Source organism: Lynx canadensis, chromosome F1 (genome assembly GCF_007474595.2).
Source record: "Lynx canadensis isolate LIC74 chromosome F1, mLynCan4.pri.v2, whole genome shotgun sequence".
NCBI classification, from domain to species: domain Eukaryota; kingdom Metazoa; phylum Chordata; class Mammalia; order Carnivora; family Felidae; genus Lynx; species Lynx canadensis.
Genome location: NC_044319.2, coordinates 12,110,142 through 12,132,124, shown reverse-complemented (window position 1 = coordinate 12,132,124; position 21,983 = coordinate 12,110,142). Strand labels below are relative to the sequence as shown.

General features: G+C 41.6%; 1 long non-coding RNA gene across 1 annotated transcript; it reads right to left on the bottom strand.

Moving 5' to 3' along the window:
• Positions 1 to 11,279: 11,279 nt before the first annotated feature.
• Positions 11,280 to 19,604, bottom strand: LOC115504778. Its single transcript, XR_003965813.1, has 3 exons — positions 19,490 to 19,604; positions 11,679 to 11,871; positions 11,280 to 11,465 (listed from the first exon to the last, which is right to left on the bottom strand). It is a non-coding gene; the product is annotated as an uncharacterized LOC115504778 (long non-coding RNA).
• Positions 19,605 to 21,983: the final 2,379 nt, after the last annotated feature.

Sequence of the window (21,983 nt, the reverse complement as noted above, 5' to 3'; positions counted from 1 at the left end):
GGGGCGTCTGGGTGACACAGTAGGTTAAGTGACCGACTCTTGATATCAGCTCAGATCATGATCTTGTGTTCATGAGATCGAGCCCCGTGTAGGGCTCTGGGCTGCCGTCACGGAGCTGCTTGGAATTCTCTCTTGCTCTCGCTTTGCTTCTCCTGTACTCTCTCCCTCTCTTGCTCCCAAAATAATAAACAAATAATAATAATAATAAATAAATACTGTTACATAATCTGTTATTTAGAAATTTTCCATGGTTATGTTTTTCCCAGTGGAAATTCTTCCCTCCTTCAAGGCAGAAATTGTGTCACATCCCTGGACTGTCGAGCTTATTCCTTGACATTCAGTAAATGTGTGTTCACATAAGTCAGGACGAGCTTATGGTTGTAGGGTCGATATAAGCTGCAGAAAACCCTCTCTCCATGGCATGATGCTCATCTAAGGTCAAGGGCTAACTTCTCAGCAGAGACTAGGGGCCTGGTAAAACCTAGTTGGAAAACACCTTTCTGCCCCATGGCCAATAGCGCTTCACACAAATTGTACACGCTATGAGAATTATTTTTTGGTGGCGATTATATTTTTCTTTCTCGAGTCCATCTCAGACTCTGCTTTATAACATGGGCGTTGCAAAAATTCCCCATGTTGTACGCTATAAATCCAGGCTATCCCATTCACATTCATGTAGTTTAAGATACATCCCCTCGAGTTGTACAGTGCCATCCTGCACAGACTTCACATGGCAGCCTGATGCAAGGTCTTTTTCGTCTAAGACCTCAGGATCAAAGAGGCCCACATGGTGGTTACTTCCTGGGGATAAGATGTGCGTACGTGAAAACACAGTGCTTTATTTAAACCCTAAGGTACGATGTGATCTTAGGAATTATCTCGTGCTTATATCCTTAAACAAAGATCATAGCATTCATAAGAAAATAAATAAGGGTTCATAAGATAAATTTCCCCGAAAACCTTGAGTTGACATTCCTGAGACTTGGCTTTCCTGTTTCCTTAGTATACATAAGATGAAGATGCCTTGTTTACCTTGCACTGTTATTGCAACGGTGAGTCAGGTATGATATTGTTTTCTGAACTGAACCTTAAATGGAGATTGTTTTCCACCCAAATCTTGCCTGTCATGCTTTCGTGGTGTAGGATTCTGGTTTTATGCAAGGCCCCGAGCAGCAGAAGCAGCTATGAGAACTTGTCCTGAGATTAGAAAGCAGAGGGTCCTCATTTGTGTCCAGGTAGGAAACCAGTGCTCCGAATTTCACACCAGTTCAGCTCTGCTACCTGCACGCTTGCTGGGATGACACAGAAGGAAGGGCACGGGTTTGGGGAGTCAGTCCTACTCAGTGGAACCCTGCCTCTGCTCTATGGGTGGACCCTCCCAAGTCATGGTTAATGAATTTCTGGTTTGCTTATGAAGTGGGGCTGCCATTATCTTCCTCACACAGTTGTGCCCCAGATTCAATGAAATAACCCCTTTCTCTCATAACCCAGAACACCAGCTTTTATGAAATTGACAAGGGTCCAAGGGACACCAGAATTATCCATTCTCTGGACTTGTTCACCAGAGCTCATTGAGCCTGGGCTATATAATTTAGTTTCCTGCAGAAACATTTCATTAAATGGATATTTAATTTTTGACCTTAGCTCTGATAAGAAAATCTGTCACCCGAGTGTCATACACTTCACCTCATATGCCCTAGTTTTCACCCCTTGACCTCCCCAAGACTGTGCTCTGTTCTTTGGCCCAGTCTGAAACAGACTAGCTCCATGATAATTTAATGAGAAACAAGGAGTCAGGTAAGAATCTTCATATCCAAATCATACTTTGGAAAATTAATATAAGTTATCTTTAGATGTCTATCCTCTTCCCTCTCAAAGATCCTATTCTCTTCCAGCTGACTGTATCTTATTTTGTCTTTTCCCCAAAGTTCTTGAAAAATTTCTCTGCCTTGACTCCAGCAATTGATTTTTTCCCCTCTGTTTACACACCCCATTCAGGAAAGCAAAGTCATTAGAACCGAAACAACCCATAACCCATGACAAGGAACAGGGAAATTATTAGCAGAAAGAATGAGATTTTCACATCTCTTTGGCCTTGGCAGTCTTGTCTTAATCTAGTGAGATCTCAGCATTTCATGAGGTACAGCCTTCCCTGTGTGACCCTGAAAGGTTAATTGGAATTAAGCTTTACTTGATATCTTGGTTGAAACTTGGTCCAAGCAACAGATCTGGTGGTAGTGTTTCCAGCACTAATAGTTGTGATAGCAGGAGTTGTCATGATGATGATAATAATGGGGTAAGGGAGTTTTTAAGTTAGTTCTCTTAAACTTAGTTGACATCCAGTTATCTTACCTGATATCCAAATCCGTATCCTATCAGGAGAAAACTGTCTCTTCTTGATGAGGCTCTACGGCGGAAGAACATTACAAGCAATGTGGCCACACGGGGCAGAGCCCTGCCCTGAAGGGCCCAGCATCTAGAAGTGGAAAGAAAAAGATGTGTAACTGGAAGTCAAGGCAGCATGTGCTGTGGCCTGCCGAAGAGTGCAAGCCAGAGATGCCGCGGTTCAGAGGAGGGACGGACCACATGGCAAAGGGCAGCAGAATTTATAGATAGAATTAGACCCTGAATGAAGTCTAATTAGGAAACAGAAGGTGAGTTAAGTATCCAAGACAAAAGTGTTGAAGTCAGAGATGTCAGATAGGTCTTATGGGCTTAGCAGAGAACCAGCAATGAGAAAGGCAAAGAACAGCTTTAAATCCCAGACGAAAGCTTGCAAAGTTTTTTCTGTAGTTTCTGGGAACCCTTGAGCAAGAGAAGGACAGAATCACAGTGATATTCTGGGAAGATTAACGTGTCCAAGGGTTTAAGAATGGACAGAAACGGAAGCAGGGAGACAAGTCAGAAACTGTAATTATTCAGACATGATGATTAGGGTGGGGCCAGGAAGATTCCAGTGTGAAACATTGTCAAGCCTTTGGTCTCTGACTAGCTGGGGTCGAGGGACAGGGAGGGGAACTGCAAGGGAGTTCAACAAAGCATTCAGAAAGGAAAAACATAAAACAAAGGTTCTGGTTAAATATGGTTTATGCAAATGTCCTTTTTTTTTTTCAAAGACCCTGTAGGAAAGTCCCTCCTTTGTTATATTTCCTCTTCATGAACATTTCTCCTTTATTGTTAATATAGGATTGAGTCAAGGATATAGTCAAAATGGCTTTGGATTCACAAAGACAAATGGTGGAGACTGAGGATAGGAAAAGTCCCCGAACTCAGAGTTCTTCAAAATGTGGGTTGTGGGGGGCGCCTGGGTGGCTCAGTCAGTTAAGCTTCTGACTTCTGCTCGGGTCATGATCTTGCAGTCTGTGAGTTCGAGTCCTGCATCAGGCTCTGTGCTAACAGCTCAGAGCCCGGAGCCTGCTTCAGATTGTGTGTGTGTGTGTGTGTGTGTGTGTGTGTCTGCCCCTCCCCCATTATCTCTCTCTCAAAAATAAACATTAAAAAATTATTAAAAAATATAGTGTGAATCAGTTCTCACTCTTTAAATGAAAGCAAGCTTAGTTTCAAAAACACAATTTTGATAGAGACCCTGATGCAGACCAGCCGACCCAGACTCGATGTGCAGGGAAGTTTCTGAAAAGGCCTGTCAGTTGGTCTCACTTGGACTGTGTGGTCAGTTTCATGTGGATTTAGACTTAACAGGCAGAAGACATGTTGGATGGTGCACATGCCTTGCACAATTGTGCTAAATACTCCTGGAGCATTGTATGAACTTTCTAGAGAAATCAGTATCTCTTTGAAAGCATAGAACCACAGGACTAGTTTCTAAACTTTTCTATTATGAGGAACTCTCGTTAAAATTACAACATTGCAAGATAGTAGTAAACCCATTAGTCGAGAAAATACAGATGTATTTACAGATGATTAAAAAACAAAAATAAAATTAAAAAAACCTCTTGCCTGGAGGGTAGTTAAGGCCCAGAGACTAGAAACCACTGCTTGTTCCTACACTACAATTTCTTTAAAGAGTTCAATGCTATAGATAATCAGCCTTCTCATCTTTTTCAGACTGTGTATTCACCTGCAATCCCCATGCAAAAACACCTATGCTTTGATTTCATGGATGGATATAGAACATTTCACTTAATAACTAAGCAATTCTACTATATATGGAATATACAGAAGTAGATCATATATGTACTATAAAGCAAGTGTCAATAAATTTCAAGGAACTAGAATCATACAGATCAGAGCCTCTTCCATTGTTATAAGTTAATAGTAGAAAATAAACTTTAAAAAATCCCAGTATGCTTAATAATTTAAAATATTTAAGTAACTCAAAAGTCACAAAAAAATCACAAAGAAAATGTTGAACTATTACAATTGAATGGTATTAAAAACAAAGCACACCAGCAACTGTGGGGTGCAGCAAAAGAAATGTCAAGGAAAATTTGTCATTGTGACGTTTATGTTAGAAAAGTGAAGAAGGCTAAAAATTAAACATCTAACTTAAGAAGTTAGAAAAGCAAGCGATAGCATAAACCATAAGAAAGTAAAAAGATGAGGGGTGCCTTTGTGGCTCAGTTGATTGAGCGTCAGACTTCGGCTCAGGTCATGATCTCATGGCTCGTGGGTTTGAGCCCCACGTCATGCTCTGTGCTGACAGCTCAGAGCCTGGAACTTGCTTTGGATTCTGTGTCTCCCTCTCTCTGCCACTCCCCTGCTCACACTCTGTTCTCTCTGTCTCTCTGTCAAAGCCCCCTTAAAAAAAAGCCCGTCCCCAGATGGATTCTATTTGAGAGCAGAGTTAATATAGCGACCAAAAGAACTGGATCAAGAGGATCAAAAAGTAGACCAATCTAATAACAAGAAAAATGGATAAAATTACAAAATTAGGAGACACAAAAATTATTTTAAAGATCCTCACAGATAATTTTTAATTAAGAAAAAGAAAAACTCACTAAAAATATATTTGGTAATAGTCAATCTAAACAAATTTGCTGGAAAAAAATTACTTCTCAACTTTCCTCACCCCCAAAAATAGGAAGAATGAATGGTCCTTCCCATAATCATTGAAAATATGAATCTGTAGTTAAAACTCTTGCCACAGAGAAAATACATATCAGGCTCAGATAGTTTTACAGGTGAGTTCTACCAATTTCCAAACCAACAAAGAAATCCCAGATTTTCCCACATATGTTCAACAATTTCTAGAGCTCTAAAGAACCATTCCCCAATTATTCCACAAGGCCAAAATATTCTTGATTCAAAAACCAGATAAAGACTTTGTAAGATAAAACAATGATCGTCCAATCTCACTCACGAATATACGTGAAAAAATTTTAAACACAGTATTAATAAGCCAAATATAGCAGAAATGAAAAATATAACCTCATGTTCAATTTAGGTTTATTTCCGGAATATAAGGAGAGAATTCACATTAGAAAATCCTTAACTATAAATTACCAGATTAATAGATAAGAAGAGAAAAACCATGTACTCGTCTCAAAATTACACACAAAAAATAATTTATGATTTTTAAAAAGGAAAAGAAAGCCTTTTGGCAAGCCAGAAATGGGAATTGCCTTAACCAACAACAACAACAACAAAGAACGAGGATTCTCAGCAGATACTTCAGCAAGCATTATCCTTTGTGATGAAATGTTGGAAGCTGTGCGTCTTTAATCAGGAGTCATTCAATGATACTGACATCCCCCCCCCTCGGATCTCCTGTTCGAGGGCAGAGTTGACTGGCAATCCCAGCTGCTGCCACTCTGGATCCACCACCAATTTCACGCTGGGGCTACACATCCTTCCAGCTGCTCCCGGCCAATGACTGATGACATTTGTGATACAGTACAGGCTCATCGTAGGGGTGTGGGGCTCCTCTTATGCAGGACTTGGCCTTAAGGATTCCCTGCCGGTCTGGCCAAAGCTGTGTCAGGGCTGAGTCTCCTCCTGTGTCAGGGCTGCAGAGTCTCCTTCCCATCCTCCCTTCCTTCCCCCCTTCTCCTTCTCCGAAGGCTCTCCCTCCCTACCTCTGCTTTGCTCCCTTTGTCCTCCATGGGGGTTCCTTCCAACATAGCTCTTGAGCCAGAAGGTGAGTTAAATATTTCACTGTCTGCCCATCTAAATGCCCGTGTCTTGGAGAACCTGACCTGACACGCTATCACTACATCTAGTCACCATTACACTGTGTGCTGGGGTCTGGCTGGTGCCGTCTCTGGTCCTCAGTTCTAGATGCACTAGACGAGTAGACTTTCCTTGAACTGGCTCTACAGTCTCTTGTTCCCAGATCTTCACTGGAGCTGTTGCCTATACCTTCCCCAATCCCCACTTATTGACTCCCAGCCCATCCTACAAGACCTAGCTCATGAAAGGCGATTTCTCCTAAATCCCCACTTAGGAGTAATCTCTTCCTCTACTAACATGCAACAGCACTCTGTGGGATTATAGTAATGATCACAGTCTGTCACACATATCTGATGTGTGTGTGTGTGTGTGTGTGTGTGTGTCTGTGTGTGTGTGAGATTCTCTACCAGATGATTAGCTCCTGAAATATTGTCCCTGGCCAGAATTAACTCCTGAAAACTGCTCACTGTTGAGCTGTGCTCAACAAATGTTAGAATTAAATCAAGGTTTAAAAACAAATGTAATCCATCTATTTATGTCTTGTAAATAAGAAGAAAGACATCTTGGGGCACCCGAGTGGCTCAGATCGTGATCTTGTGGTTCATGAGTTTGAGCCCCACATCGGGCTCTCTGCTGTCAGCACAGAGCCCGCTTTGGATCCTGTCTTCCTCTCTCTGCCCCTCCCCCGCCTGTGCTCGCTCTCCCTCTCTCTCTTTCTCTCTCTCTGTCCCAAAATAAAAAAAATAGAAGGCTAAAAAAATTAAAACATTCGAACACAAAACGTTCTCACTCATTCCACCATATTTCATTACAGGGATAATAGAATAAATGTCAGGGTGGACCCAGACCCTACAGAGTTCTGGTCAGCTGCAAGATAATCTTAGCTTTCCTTTTCCAGGAAGGACCCTGAAAAGATCCTCCCTGGAAAACAAACAAACAAACAAACAAACAAACAAACAGCTGCAACATGTGATTAAACCAGTATTCGGGAAGTTCTTCTTTACATCTAGCTCATATTGTCTTGCTGCAACCTCAGTATATTTTCTCTTCTTTGGGGGAACTGGTAGAGACAGATGTGATTGGCCCGTTCTTCCACAAAGGGAAAGCCAACGTTCTAGTCAACAGTTAACCTGAGATCCTTTCATGTTGACAGTCCTTGAGTCTTTCAAACGTTTTAACAGAATCTGGTGGTGGTCCTGAACTACTGCCGCAGGATAGGGTCTGTTTCTCCTGGTTAGGGTTTGCATTTCGCCCATGTACGGTGGTGTTCTAGGCTGAGCCACTTCCTCAGAGCAGGGGAAAGATTGGGTAGGCCATCTGGAAAATTCCCTGAGGTTATAGGCCACCACTTCCTCTTCCTGCTCTATTGAAAAGTAAAGCCTCCCTGGACGAGCGCTAGTCGGTCCCCAGCTTGGCCTTTCAGTGACTACTCATCTGACACTTTCAGATGATGCCCAGAAGAAAGCCCTAGGGAAACCCGAGGCTGGGGCCTGATTCACACACTGGCAGCAACAATAGCAGAGGCAGACAAATAACACATTCGGGCAGCAGAGTGTGCCGGCGGAGTAAGGGAAGATAAATTTAGCTTTCAGCTTTGTAATGCTGACAAGGAACATGCCAAGAAACTCACTTTTCCTCACAAGCCACTTGTTATTGCCAAATATCCTGTTCATCTGATTGCAGAGGAGGGTCTGTGTGTGCTCTGTAACTCTGTCCTGACCGTGGGTGCCTGCTGAGGAGCTTGTGGGTTAGCAAGAGAGAGATGGCGTGCAGAATGGCGTTGGTGGTACCCAGCTCTGGAGCATGACAGATGTTGACGAATAATAAAGCAGCACATAGCTCAATCACCAATACCCACTTGTTTGTTCAGAGGTTACCTTACCCTTCTTCCTCTGCCACTGCTTTTATTGGGCTTTACAGAATAGTAAACCTGGAATTTCAAAGGGTTGAGCTTAAACCCAGGTCCCAAGTTTATAGCTGCGCCTCATTTTCCGTGGCTTTAAGAAGGGAGTATCACTTGTAGAAGGTCTCTGCAGCTAATATTAACCCTAATTTGCTCTTATGGACCCCAAATACACCCAACCCTGAGAGACTCTGATGGAGGGCTGCTGCATAATTATCATGACCGGCTGTGGAAGGGGCCTCGGGGCTCCTATGCTGCGTTATCAGGGGGACACCATTTATGTTGGATTCCATATGGATCGCACCCCCTTGGGTCGTGGAAAGCAGTCACTCTGGATACTATAATGTAACATTTGTACAAAAAAAAATCACTGCCATTTATCGATAAACTGTCACAATCCATGCAGCAGTGTTGCAAGAAGGAATTATTATTTCCATTTTATAGATGGGAAATCGGAGGCTCAGAAAAGCTCTGTAAGTTGACCTCCCCTCCCCCCTAAAAAAGTCAACAGTTGAGGATGAGGACATAAGGTTTGAAATCTGTTTGCCTGACTCAAAAATGTGGATGTTTCCCACTATTCTGTCAATCTCAAATACCTCAGCAGTAAATGGGTATTCCTTCACCCATTCAATAGATATGTATCGAATACCATTAATAATGAACACACATTATGTACTGGGCTGAGGACACAGTATGAAACAAAACTGACAGTCCTTGCATGCACGGAGTTTACTGGAAAGGAAAACTTCGGGCAACTAAGACAATAGCTACTACGTTTGGGCTTAATATGTGACTCACATTGTCCCACATATTTTACGTACAGTTCACTTATTCCTCATACCAACCTGGAAAGTGGGTATTATTTTTGTCTCTTTTTTACAGACAAAGAAGCTGAGAAAGAAGAGTAACTCGCTCAGGATTACGTAGCTGGTCAATGACAGATCTGGGATTTAAATCCAGGGGGCTTAGCTCCAGACTTTGTGCACTCAATTCCTGGCAATACTAACAATGATCACGTAAATCGCCGTTTCGTGACTACTGTGACACATGCCATAAAGTAAAGGCATGCTGTCAAAGCACATAACATTGTATTTATTTTTTATTCATCTGTTTTCATTAAAACCTATTGATGCATTTATATAGAGAAAAATCTAGGGATGTGTGTGTATATGTGTGTGTGCATGCATGTATGTAGATATTTTACATCAAATTCTTAACCACACCTATCTCCGGATCCCAAGATTTCAAGCAACTTTTTAAAAATTATTTATGATTTTTATAATATCTAATTTTTATTTTTTTTTGTAGTTTTTTTTTATTTTGAGAGAGAGAGAAAGAGAGAGCCAGAGAGAGAGAGAGAGAGAGAGAGAGAGAGAGAGAGAGAGAGAGAGAATCCCAAACAGGCTCTGAGCTGTCTGATTCTTACACTCCTAGTTAAGTGACCTTGCCCCCAGCATTTAATCTCTCTGAGGCTAGATAGAGACATTGATATAGATATGTCAGTGCTGCAGGGTTGTTATAAGATTAATGTTCATTGTGAGATTAAACATCATATATGTAAGGTACCTGGTTTTTTGCTCAATAAATATTAATTTCTCCAGTGAGTTAAACATCTTATTCTAACACAAATGCTCAGATTTATAACCCAAAGCATGTCAACCCTCCCCCACCTTCTTTTGGGTGAACTGTGTTAGCAATACTCAGCAGGTATTAAGAGAAAGAAGTCTAGGGTGATATATGTATATATGTGTGTGCGTGCACGTGTCTGTATGTACTGGTTATACAGTGAATCCTTTACTATATCTCTGGGTGATAGGTTTCAAGTGAACCGTCTCTGGCCCAGTCTGCCCTTTGTCAGAGCTGGCTCTGGGAGTGAGAAATGAAGACACGGCAGCAGATGGGGGAACAGATCTTGAGAGCAAAGAGAGAAGTCTGAAACTTCCATTCTGTGGCATACATTTATTCACAGATTGTTTCCCCTGACAAGTTTTAAACACTTTCTACTCTCTCTGATAGGAAATAGAACCAAATTTCTCCTCCCGATACCTTTCTCTGGTTTACCAAGTGTGGTTAAATGCATGTATTGGTGTTGGAGGCACATTTTGTCTTCTCAGAAAAAAAAAAGAGAAAATACCCTATTTAAGGGCTGGAATCAAGGAAAAAACCCATGCTGCTGTGCTATGTGGAGAATAAACCTATAAATGTAAGAAACCCACGACCCAAAAATGACCTAATAAGCCCAAGTTCTGAATTTTGTATTCCAGCTCCCCCTGCCCCCCCAAAGTTGCCCATTCTTAAAATGATTGATGGCTTCTTTTCTGGAAAGGTGAAACCACGATCAAGCCAGAATGCTGAGGCTAACTAACTTAGCCAGTTGTTATTGCCAGTTTGAAATGTTTGAAATACAAAATGCACACAAAAAAGGGTAGATGTCAAGGATGTATAGCTTGATGAATTTTCCCAAACTGAACACATCTGTGTAATCAGCACCCATTTCAAAAAAACACACCCCAGAAGCTTCCCTCCTTACCTCCTCTAGTTCTTAACTGACCGCACCCACCAAGGGTAATCCCTCTCCTGGTTTCTAGCAGCATAGGTGGGGCCCACCTGTTTTTGAACTTTATAGAATCTTTCAGTTTCAGTATACCTCCACTTTTTTTTTTTTTTTAATTTTTTGGTCTGGTTTCATTCACTCAGCATGAGACTCGCCCATGTCATATAGAGAGGGTTCACCATCACTGCTTTTTAGAGCAAACTGTTTCTCTGTGTAAAATCTCTCCTATCAGATATTCGCTTTCTACACATAAAAATAGTTAACATGCTGATGTTAAGGCTTTCTTTTTCCAATTTCTAACCCTCCCTCCCCAAATGGAGTTTCCTAAAAGGGTTCGGCAAGGAAACTTTTCACGATGGAAAGGAAGACGCTGAATTCCCGTTAATTCTGGTTTGTTTAGAGTTTTCTACAATGGAAGGTACTCACAGGGGAAGTATAAGGATGCCTGGGGAACGGCAGCCACTATTCATCATCCACATTTGCCAGGTTAGTGTAACGGGCTTCCTGTGTAATTTTCTAGCTGCTTGAGGACAGGAAGGGACGCTGCCCCCACGCGGCTCCTGTGGCAGTGCCCAAACCAAAGCGGGGGCCTGGCCCAGTTGTGCCGACCAGTCTCTGGTGCTGACCCATTCTGCTCGTCACCACCTGCTCTCTTATATTGCCCCTCAAGGAGGCCGTGATTATGACGTCTTTTTCCCACAGGTACATACCACCTAGAAACGATGGAATCTGCTGGTCTGATTGGTTGTTTCACCACCACTTATCACCTCCGTTGGGATCTTAGCGATCATATGAGTAAGGCAATTTTTCGAGACCGTGCCATGACGCTTTGTGTGTAATTGTGTCTGTATACCCGAGATCCTTGAAGATTGAGCATCTCTAAAGTAGAAGAATGTAAGTTGAACAATCGAGTCACACAGGGAACCCTAGTGAGAATATGAATCTTCTACAGGCCATAGGGAACAGTTTATGATTCCATACTCAGGGGTAGGGTCTGTTAGCACCATCAGAATTCTCCAGCAGTCAGGTCTGTCACGCGCAGGAGATTGGGAGGACCCCAGAATCTGGTGCCTCCCTCGTGCCTCTCTTTACCTGCTTTGTCATGGTCGCACTGGGGAAATTCAGCTTTCCTCACTCTTCAAAATATTGGTCATCTCTTCCTTTTTCTTAGGCAATTGCTTGAACAAGTTGCCTTATGTGAAGTGTTTGCTCAACAATAATGATCGTATTGTGCACGTGTATCTCTCCCAGGGATGATGGCATGTTAATAGAAGATCCTGAGTGCCTAAATCCAAAGAACAAATACCAAGTTTATTGGTTAACACAAAAATAATAATAGGCATTATGGTATGGAGCATTTGCTGGGTGCCGTGTGCTGTGTTAAGCTTGATAAAGGTATTATCTTCTTCAATCCTAGTCCCCTCACTTTATGAATGAAGCATAAAGCTCTAGTAATTTTCTCAAGGCCATATAGCTGACAAGTGGCTGAATTGTAATTGAGTTGAAACCAAATCCACCTGACTCAAGAACCAAGTTCTCAATCATAACAACATAGAGACTCTTTCATATTCTGCATTTAGTTTTCTAGAGCAACAATTCTGCGTTTTACTGCTTTCTGCCATTATTTTGTTAGCTCTGTCACATAATGTGAACTTGTTTTTTTCCTCATGCCTGTTTCTGATGCCACTTCCTCTTTTCACTGAATCTAGCAGATAACAAGTTGTATGAAATAGTCTTCTGACTTTTCAGATTCATGAAGTAAAGCACTTTCTGGAGGAAGGTTTTTGCTTAGCTTATGGCTTGGTTTCTCTGTTGTAGACAATATTTTATAACTTTTCAACCGTATCATATGATCTTTTTATTGTAGTATACTTGATATACAATATTATATTTGTTTCAGGTGTACAACATAGTGATACAACATTTATATATATTGCCAAGTAATCACTACCATAAATCTAGCTACCATCTGTCACTATGCAAAGATGTTACATATTATTAACTCTATTTCCTATGTTGTACATTGTATCCCCACGTCTTTATTTTAGAAGTAGAAGTTAGTACCTTTTACCCCTTTCCCTATTTTGCCCATTCTCCCACATTCCTCCCCTCTGGCCATCACCATCAGATTATTCTCTGTATTGATGAGTCTTTTTCTATTTTTTTTTAGTTAGGTTTTTGTTTGTTTGTTTGTTTGTTTGTTTTGCTGTTGTTCATTTGTTTTTCAGATTCCACATATAAGTGAAATTATATGCTATTTGTCTTTTTCTCTGATTTATTTCACTTAGCATAAAAACCTTTAGGTCCATCTATGTTGTTGCAATCGGCAAGATTTCATTCTTTAAAAAAAAATGTTTATTTATTTTTTTTGAGACATAGAGAGAGTGTGCATGGGGGAGAGCAGAAAGAGAGGGAGACAGAGAATCCCAAGCAGGCTCCGCGGTGTCAGCATAGAGCCTGATGCAGGGCTCAAACTCACAAGTCGTAATATCATAACCTAGCAGAAACCAAGAGTTGGACGCTTAATGGACTGAGCCACCCAGGTGCCCCAAGATTTCATTCTTTTTTACAGCTGAGTAATGTTCTGTTGTATATATACACCACTTCTTTAACCACTCATCTATTGATGGACACTTAGGTTACTTCCATCTCATGGCTATGTAAATAGTGTTGCAATGAACATGGGGTGCATACATCTTTTTGAATTAATGCTTTCATTTTCTTTGGGTAAATACCAAGAAGTGGAACTGCTGAATCATATGGTAATTCTACTTTTAATTTTTGAGGAATCTTCATACTGTTTTCCAGAATGGCTGCACCAGTTTGCATTCCCACCAATAGTGCACAGGGTTCCTTTTTCTCCACATCCTCACTGACACTTATATCTTGTCTTTTTGGTAATGGTCATTCTGACAGGTGTGAGGTGATCTCTCAATCTGGTTTTGATTTGCATTTTCCTGATGATTAGTGATGTTGAGCACCTTTTTTTTGTGTGTGCCTGTTAGCCATCTGTATGTTTTCCTTGAAGAAATGCCTATTTAGATTCTCTGCCTGCTTTCAAATTGAGTTGTTTGGATTTTTGATATTAAGTTGTGTGAGTTATTTATATATTTTGGATATTAACCCCTCATAGTTATATCATCTGCAAATATCTTCTCCCATTCCGTGGGTTGCCTTTTCATCTTATTCACAGTTTCCTTTGCTGTTGCAAAGGCTGTTCAGTTTGATGTGATCCCATGTGTTTATCTTTATGGTTGTTGTCCTTGCCTTCGGAGACACTGAGTTTAGTTTTTTATACGGTGTAAGAAAGTGGTCCGGTTTTGTTCTTTTGCATATAGTTGTCCGGTTTTCCCAACACCACTTATTAAAAACTGCCTTTTCCCCGTTGTATGGGTTCCTCTTTATTCTGAAGCATTTATTTTCCCTATTTAGTTTCCATGATTTTGACTTGTTGATCTTCATTGTCTGTTGTCATTCACAAATTCGAACAGATAGTTTTAAGTAATCATCTTACGCACTGAAGCTTCTTAGGACAGGGGTGAAGTAGCAGGCCGTACAGAGTGGAAACCCTGAACTGCCAGCAGGTGGGCCACCAGGCGGGGGATCCCAGGTCCCATTTCGAAGGAGTAGCGTGTATATATATATATATATATATATATATACATACACACACACTATGTAGTGTGTCCCCCCACGATGCACCCACATGTCAAGATTAGGCAATTTAGAGGAGGAAGCCAGACGGTGGCAAAATCGTACTCATTTGTGGGGCAGGATGGAGCCTTTGTGCCGTCGTTGCGGTCACTGGAAACACGTTAAATTACATTAAGGTATTGAAGACAAGGAGGTCGCTGATGTTGCACTTACCCCATCATCTTCCCAGAATTCCTGCAGCCTGAGCCTCCGATTATGGAATCTTTTGAAACCGAAATAGCCCAGGGAGGATAGCTTTTAGAAGAGAAGCATCCCTGTGATCACATCACAGCTGCTGCCACTTGGCCTGAACAGAGCCCCACGGTGCCGACGTGCGTGAACACGCAACACGCACTTTGCTGCTGCTGTTGCAGCTCTGACTCGTGCAGCTTTGTGCCCAGGTAATGCGTGCTGTGTGGATGTTCTGGAAGCATTCGTGGCACCACAGAGGCACACAGAATAATGTACAGTGGCTTCTCTCTGGGCCAAATGAGGTCTTAGAAACCTGCCTGGTGACATGGAAAGAACATGAGCTTTGAAGTCAGACTCTGTGGCCTTGGATTCAGGAAGTGGCTCTAGTATTTACTAGATCTGCAGTCCTGGACAAGGCAACTAGCTGGTTTAAGCTTCCATCTATCATCTGTGAAGTGTCACTGATAGCCTGCAATCAATATATCATATTAGTAATTACTGTTTTTAAGTCAGTTCCTCCCACTAGGCTGAGGCCCGTAGGCCTCACCTACCTTTTTATGATCTTGAGGTATGATCCTTCTGTCCCTACTTTCTCGAGGGTTTTTATCAAGGAAGGATGCTGTATTTTGTCAAATGCTTTCTCTGCATCTGTTGAGAGGATCATGTAGTTCTTGTCCTTTCTTTTATCGATGTGATGTATCACATTGATTGTTTTGCGGATATTGAACCAGTCCTGTGTCCCAGGTATAATCCCACTTGGTCGTGGTGAGCAATTTTTTAATGTTTTTGGATCCGGTTGGCTAATATCTTGTTGAGGATAATTGCATCTATGTTCATCAGGGAAATTAGTCTATAGTTCTCCTTTTTAGTGGGGTCTTTGTTTGGTTTTGGAATCAAGGTAATGCTGGCTTCATAGAAGGAGTTTGGAAGTTTTCCTTCCATTTCTATTTTTTGGAACAGCTTCAGGAGAATAGGTGTTACCTCTTCTTTAAATGTTTGGTAGAATTCCCCTGGAAAGCCATCCGGCACTGGCCAGATGTTTTTGGGGCAATTTTTGATTACTAATTCGATTTCTTTACTTGTTATGGGTCTGTTCAAATTTTCTATTTCTTCCCGTTTCAGTTTTGGTAGTGTATATGTTTCTAGGAATTTGTTCATTTACTCCAGATTGCCCATTTTATTGGCATACAATTGCTTGTAATATTCTGTTATTATTGTTTTTATTTCTGCAGTGTTGGTTGTGATCTCTCCCTTTCATTCTTGATTTTACTTATTTGGGTCTTTTCCTTTTTTTTTTTTTTTTTTTTTTTGATCCAACTAGTGGCTAGTGGTTTATCAATGTTGTTAAGTTTTTCAAAGAACCGGCTACTAATTTCATTGATCTGTTCTACTGGGTTTTTTTTTGTGTTGTTGTTTGTTTTTGTTTCTTCTTTCTTTCAATAGCATTGATTTCTGCTCTATTCTTTATTATTTCCTGTCTTCTGCTGGTTTTGGGTTTTATTTGCTGTTCTTTTTCCAGCCCTTTAAGGTGTAAGGTTACGTTGTGTATCTGAGACCTTTCTTCCTTCTTTAAGAAGGTCTGGATTGCTATATACTTCCCTCTTCTGACCACCTTTGTTGTGTCCCAGAGGTTTTGGGTTGTGGTGTTATCATTTTTATTGGCTTCCTTGTATTTTTTAATTTCCTCTTTAACTTCTTGGTGAGCCCATTCATTCTTTAGTAGAATGGTCTCTGGTCTCCAAGTATTTGTTATCTTTCCACATTTTTTCTTGTGGCTGATTTTGAGTTTCATAGTGTTGTGCTCTGAAAATATGCAGGGTATGATCTCGATCTTTTTGTACTTGTTGAGGGCTGATCTGTATCCCAGTATGTGATCTATTCTGGAGAACGTTGTAGGTGCACTGGAGAAGAATGTGTATTTCACTGCTTTAGGAGAAATGTTCTGAATATATCTGTTAAGTCCATCCGGTCCAGTGTGTCATTCAAAGCCATTGCATCCTTGTTGATTTTTTGATTAGATGATCTGTCCATTGTTGTGAATGGGGTGTTGAAGTCTCCTACTATTATGGTATTACTATTGATGAGTTTCTTGTGTTTGTGATTAATTGATTTATATTTGGGTGCTTTCAAGTTTGGTGCATAAATGTTTATAATTGTTAGGTCTTGTTGGTGGATAGACCCCTTAATTATGATAAAATGCCCTTCTTCATTTCTTGTTACAGTCTTTATTTTAATGTCTAGATTGTCTGATATAAGTATGAGTACTCTGTCTTTCTTTTGGTGACCATTAGCATGATAGATGGTTCTCCATCCCCTTGCTTTCAATCTAAAGGTGTCTTTAGGTATAAAGTGGGTCTCTTGTAAACAGCATATAGATGGATCTTGTTTTCTTATCCAGTCTGTTACCCTATGTCTTTTGATTGGAGCATTAAGTCCATTGATGTTTAGAGTGAGAATGAATTTATTGCCATTATGTTGTTTGTAGAGTTGGAGTTTCTGGTGGTGTTCTCTGGTCCTTTCTAGTCTTTGTTGCTTTTGGTATGTATGTATGTATGTATGTATGTATGTATGTATTTTCATCTTTTCTCCCCTCAGAGAGTTTCCCTTAAAATTTCTTGCAGGGCTGGTTTAGTGGTCACAAACTCCTTTAATTTTTGTTTGTCTGGGAAACTTTTAATCTCCTTCTATTTTGAATGACAGCATTGCTGGATAAAGAATTCTTGGCTGCATATTTTTCCGACTCAGCACATCGAATATATCCTGTCACTCCTTTCTGACCTGCCAAGTTTTTTGGATAGGTTTGTCTGCTGCAAACCTGATCTGTCTTCCCTTGTAGGTTAAGGACTTTTTTTCCCTTGCTGCTTTCATTATTCTTTCCTTGCCTGAGTATTTTGTGAATTTGATTATGATATGCCTTGTTGATGGTCAGTTTTTGTTGAATAATGGGAGTCCTCTGTTCTTCCTGGATTTTGATGTCTATGTCTTTCCCTGGGTTACAAAAGTTTTCTGCTATGATTTGCTCACATAACGCTTCTACTCCTATATCTCTCCCTTCCTCTTCTGGGACCCCTATGATTCTGATGTTGTTCCTTTTTAATGAATCACTGATTTCTCTAATTCTTAAATCGTGCTCTTTTTTTTCTGCTTCATTGTTCTCCATAAGTTTGTCCTCTATATCTCTGATTCTCTGCTCTGCCTCAACCATCCTTTCTGCTGTGGCATCCATTTGAGATTCCAGCTCAGTTATAGCATTTTTTATTTCATCCTGACTAGCTTTTACTTCTTTTATCTCTGCATAATAATCTGATAATCTGATTCTAATCTATTTTTAACTCCAGCAGTATTCTTATTATCATGATTCTAAATTCTGGTTCAGACATCTTGCTGGTATCTGTGTTGGTTAAGTCCCAGGCTGTAGTTTCTTCCTGCTATTTCTTTTGGGGTGAATTCCTTCATTTCATAATTTTTAAGGGAGAAAAGGAATTAATGAGGTAAAAACATAAATTAATAAATATTAAAATTAAAAAAATTAAAATTAAAAAATTAAAAACAAGACACACACACATCAAATACATGATGCGAGATCCTCAGTGTGTTTTGGTCTCGGTGTTGAAAGGGGCTTGACAGATTAGAGAAAAAAGGGTAAAAAAGAAAAAAAAAAGAAAATTGTTTGAAAATTTGAAAAAAATGAACACACTGAAGTAGAATAAAATGAAATGATGGAAGTAAAATAGAATTTGAAAAAAATTTACACAAAAGTAAAAAATATAGTAGAAAAATATTAAAGATAAAAATTTTTAATAAAAATTGAAAATAAAAATAAATTTTTTCTCTTTGTATTCAAGAAAAAGAAATGAAATGAAAAAGAGGGGAACAAAAGAAAGAAAATTGAATAGATGGACCAGGGAACAGACTGAAATACAAGTGAAATTACTTCGTTTTCCCCTAGAAGTCAAACTATGACTTCTTTCTAGTCCATAAACTAAGCAAGGGGAGAGATTTGTGTTCCTGAAGAGCGAGGTTAGCCCAGTTGGGCGGGGCTTAGTGTAACGGCTCCGTTCTCCACTAGATGGCGCTGCTTAGCTTACTGGGGTGGGTTGTTGTGGCGCTTGTAGGTGCGTATGCGCGGGAATGGTGACAATGGTGTGGCCCAGCTACCCCCTCTCTAGTATCGAACTCCCTTCTCCCGGATTAGTTTAGCAATCCGCACCCGTCTTCTGTCTTCGGCTTCCGCCCACTCCCCGCTCTTACACTGTCCGTGACTAAGCCCCAGGCAGCACCTCCCTCCTGAGTTTTATCTCAGATGCGGCTGTGTCTCCCGACGCCTTACTTCTGAGGGACCGCGGCTCTGACCCTTTCTGCCCCTCTGCGGAGGGTCTGACCGAGCAATGGCCGGGTGCTGGCTGCACCCGAGAGCATTCGCAGGACCGTGCTGCTGCCCACACCCCGAGACTGCAGCCGGGGCCAACCCACCCCAGAGAAAGTTCGCGCCATCGTGTAGCAGCGGCGTTTCAGCGATTATGGAAAATCACAGCACGCATCTGGCACCAGGCTCCGCCCCCAGCGACCTTGTTCCAGCACCAGCAAATGTGGCCGTTCTCCCGGGTCCGCCAGGGTCTTTGCCTGTGCGGGGGCCACGCCGCCTCTACCAGGTGTCCTCCCAGCGGGGGAACCATCTCTCCCATGTGGCCCGAAGCCCCCCGGACTCCACTCTGCTCCTGGGGATTCGCCCTTCCCACCCGAGCGCCGCCAGGTATGGAGCTGCGGAGTTTCAGCCTCTGCTCCCCCTGTTTATAGAGTCTTCAGGGAATTTACAGCCTCTCCTTTCTCCTTTCTCCCTTTTTAGTCCCTGCGGCTGTTTCCACTTTTCCGCTTTCTCTCCAGCTGCTTTTGCTGGGGGGGGGGGGGTGCTTTTCCTGTATCTCCTTCCCCCCCCCCCCATCTCCATCTCCAGACGCAAAAGCGGCTCCCTCTCCTCCGCAGTTCTCTTCCCCAGTTCCCATCTCTGTGCCTCATACCTGCTGAGTTCGGTGGTTCAGGTGGCGCAGATTGTTGTGTGAATCCTCAGATCCGTTTTCTAGGTGTGCGGGACGGTTTAGCGTTGGTCTGGTTGTATTTCAGGGACGCGAGACACAAAAACCTTCCAAGCTGTTCTGCCATCTTGGCTGCTCCCTGACCTCCTAGTTTTTAATAAAGACTTTTATTTACCTAAAATGTAGCAGCCTCATGTTCAGCCTTAAAGCAGTAAACTTCTCAATAATCGTTAAGTTTGACATTTGGATACATAATGGAAACTTTTTATTTTAAGGGCATGTGTCCCATCAGTTGGAGTTAGTACCTTAAAAAAAAAAAAAAAGGCAGCTCTTCAATGGAATTCATAATGACATAAATGTTTGACACAGGCATTACTTTTATAAAATATGCTGGAAATCACATCCTGTAATTTTTTTAGATGAAACAAAAATAACAAGATTTCATCAGTATGGGATAGTTTAAATAAGTTATGCTGCATTATAAAATAGAATACTACTTGGGGCGCCTGGGTGGCGCAGTCGGTTAAGCGTCCAACTTCAGCCAGGTCACGATCTCGCGGTCCGGGAGTTCGAGCCCCGCGTCAGGCTCTGGGCTGATGGCTCAGAGCCTGGAGCCTGTTTCCGATTCTGTGTCTCCCTCTCTCTCTGCCCCTCCCCCGTTCATGCTCTGTCTCTCTCTGTCCCAAAAATAAATAAACGTTGAAAAAAAAATTAAAAAAAAAAAAGAATACTATGCAGCCATTATAAAGGCTGATGTAGAAGTGTGTTTATTAACATGAAAAGATGTCTTAGTGTGCAGTTTCGTTTTTTAAAAACTAATATACAAAGATTAAAACTTGAATCCATTTTTGCCGCAAATTTATTGTGAACATATAAACTAAAAGGTCTGAAAGCCTACCAACATATTAACCGTGATTGTCTTAAAAAATACAGTGGTTGGGGGATAGGATGGTTGATAGGATGGATGGTTTAAACCTCTTCTTTTTTGCCTTTTGTATGGTATGGATCTTTCATAAGAGAATATATTACTTTATGTTTGCATTCTAGCAAAAGACTATTTTATTGTGGAAACTTACTTTCATTAATTAGATTGACAGGTGAGCTACAAATTTTAGTTTTCTTGTAAGAGCAAAGAGCAAAACAACACATCAGCATAGGAAGAGAGCACTTATTAAGCACAGTGTGAGTACAAAACTGTCACCCCAAATGAAAATCTCAAATTACGCCTTTTCCTGTCTCTTCATTGTTAAAAGGAAAGCAAATCCCTAAGTGGCTATTGTACCTTTTGGTAAAACAATTCCCTTTTATCAGGAGCCAGAATCGCAAAATTATTTGAAGATTAAACTTTGGACTTGATTTGATTGCTTCCAGCCAAGGGACTTGATAAACAGCTGCTGTTTTTCCAGCTCTTTATTTTATTCTAATCTATTGTTTAATGTCTAGTTTATATGTATTTTCAATACCATTTTTGAGAACCAAGATATTTACAAGGACATAGTTCAAAATTACCTCTGCACTTGACAGACTCACTCAGGGGTGGTCAGGCCAGCGGGATGTCCAGTTAGAGTTTACCCTCGTTCTATTCAGGCCTGGGGGATCTGCGTCCTCTGGGTAAGAATCCACTCAGTCAGACTTCTTAGTCCCACCTTCAGGACAGAGATACTGCTCAGGAAGCCATTCCAAAAATACACCTCCAAATCTATCTGGGGGAAAAAAATGGGATTTCTTCAGTTTTATTACATTTATGTTTAAATTTTTTAATGTTTATTTTTAAATTTTTTTTTCAACGTTTTTTTATTTTTGGGACAGAGAGACAGAGCATGAATGGGCGAGGGGCAGAGAGAGAGGGAGACACAGAAAACGGAAACAGGCTCCAGGCTCTGAGCCATCAGCCCAGAGCCCGACTGCAGGGCCGAACTCCCGGACCGCGAGATCGTGACCTGGCTGAAGTCGGACGCTTAACCGACTGTGCCACCCAGGCGCCCCTAATGTTTATTTTGAGAGAGTATGAGTGGGAGGAGGGGCAGAGAGAGAAGGAGACACAGAATCCGAAGCAGGCTCCAGGCTCTGAGCTGTCAGCGCAGAGCCCGACGCGGGGCTCGAACCCACAGACTGTGAGATCATGACCTGAGCCGGAGTCAAAGGCTCAACAGACTGAGACACCGAGGTGCCCCTGTTATATTTGTGTTTAAACAGAAAGCTGTGTCGTGCGTAAGTAAGTGTGTGGCAGGAAAGCACTGAATGTGACGGCCACGGACGAGGTACCAGTCCCACCAGGGCTATGGAGAAGCAGTGGTGGTGACAGGCCAAGAACTGATCACAGCTCTGAGCGCACGGCTTGTGGAGAGAGGGACTCGCTCAGAGGCAGGGAATCTGGCGTGCTCCGGTTGATGGTTACTGAGTATACTAGGAGTGGGAGGATATAGGAACAACTGAGACGCGGTTCCTGCACCGGAGAACCTGACCACCCGCTGAGGGG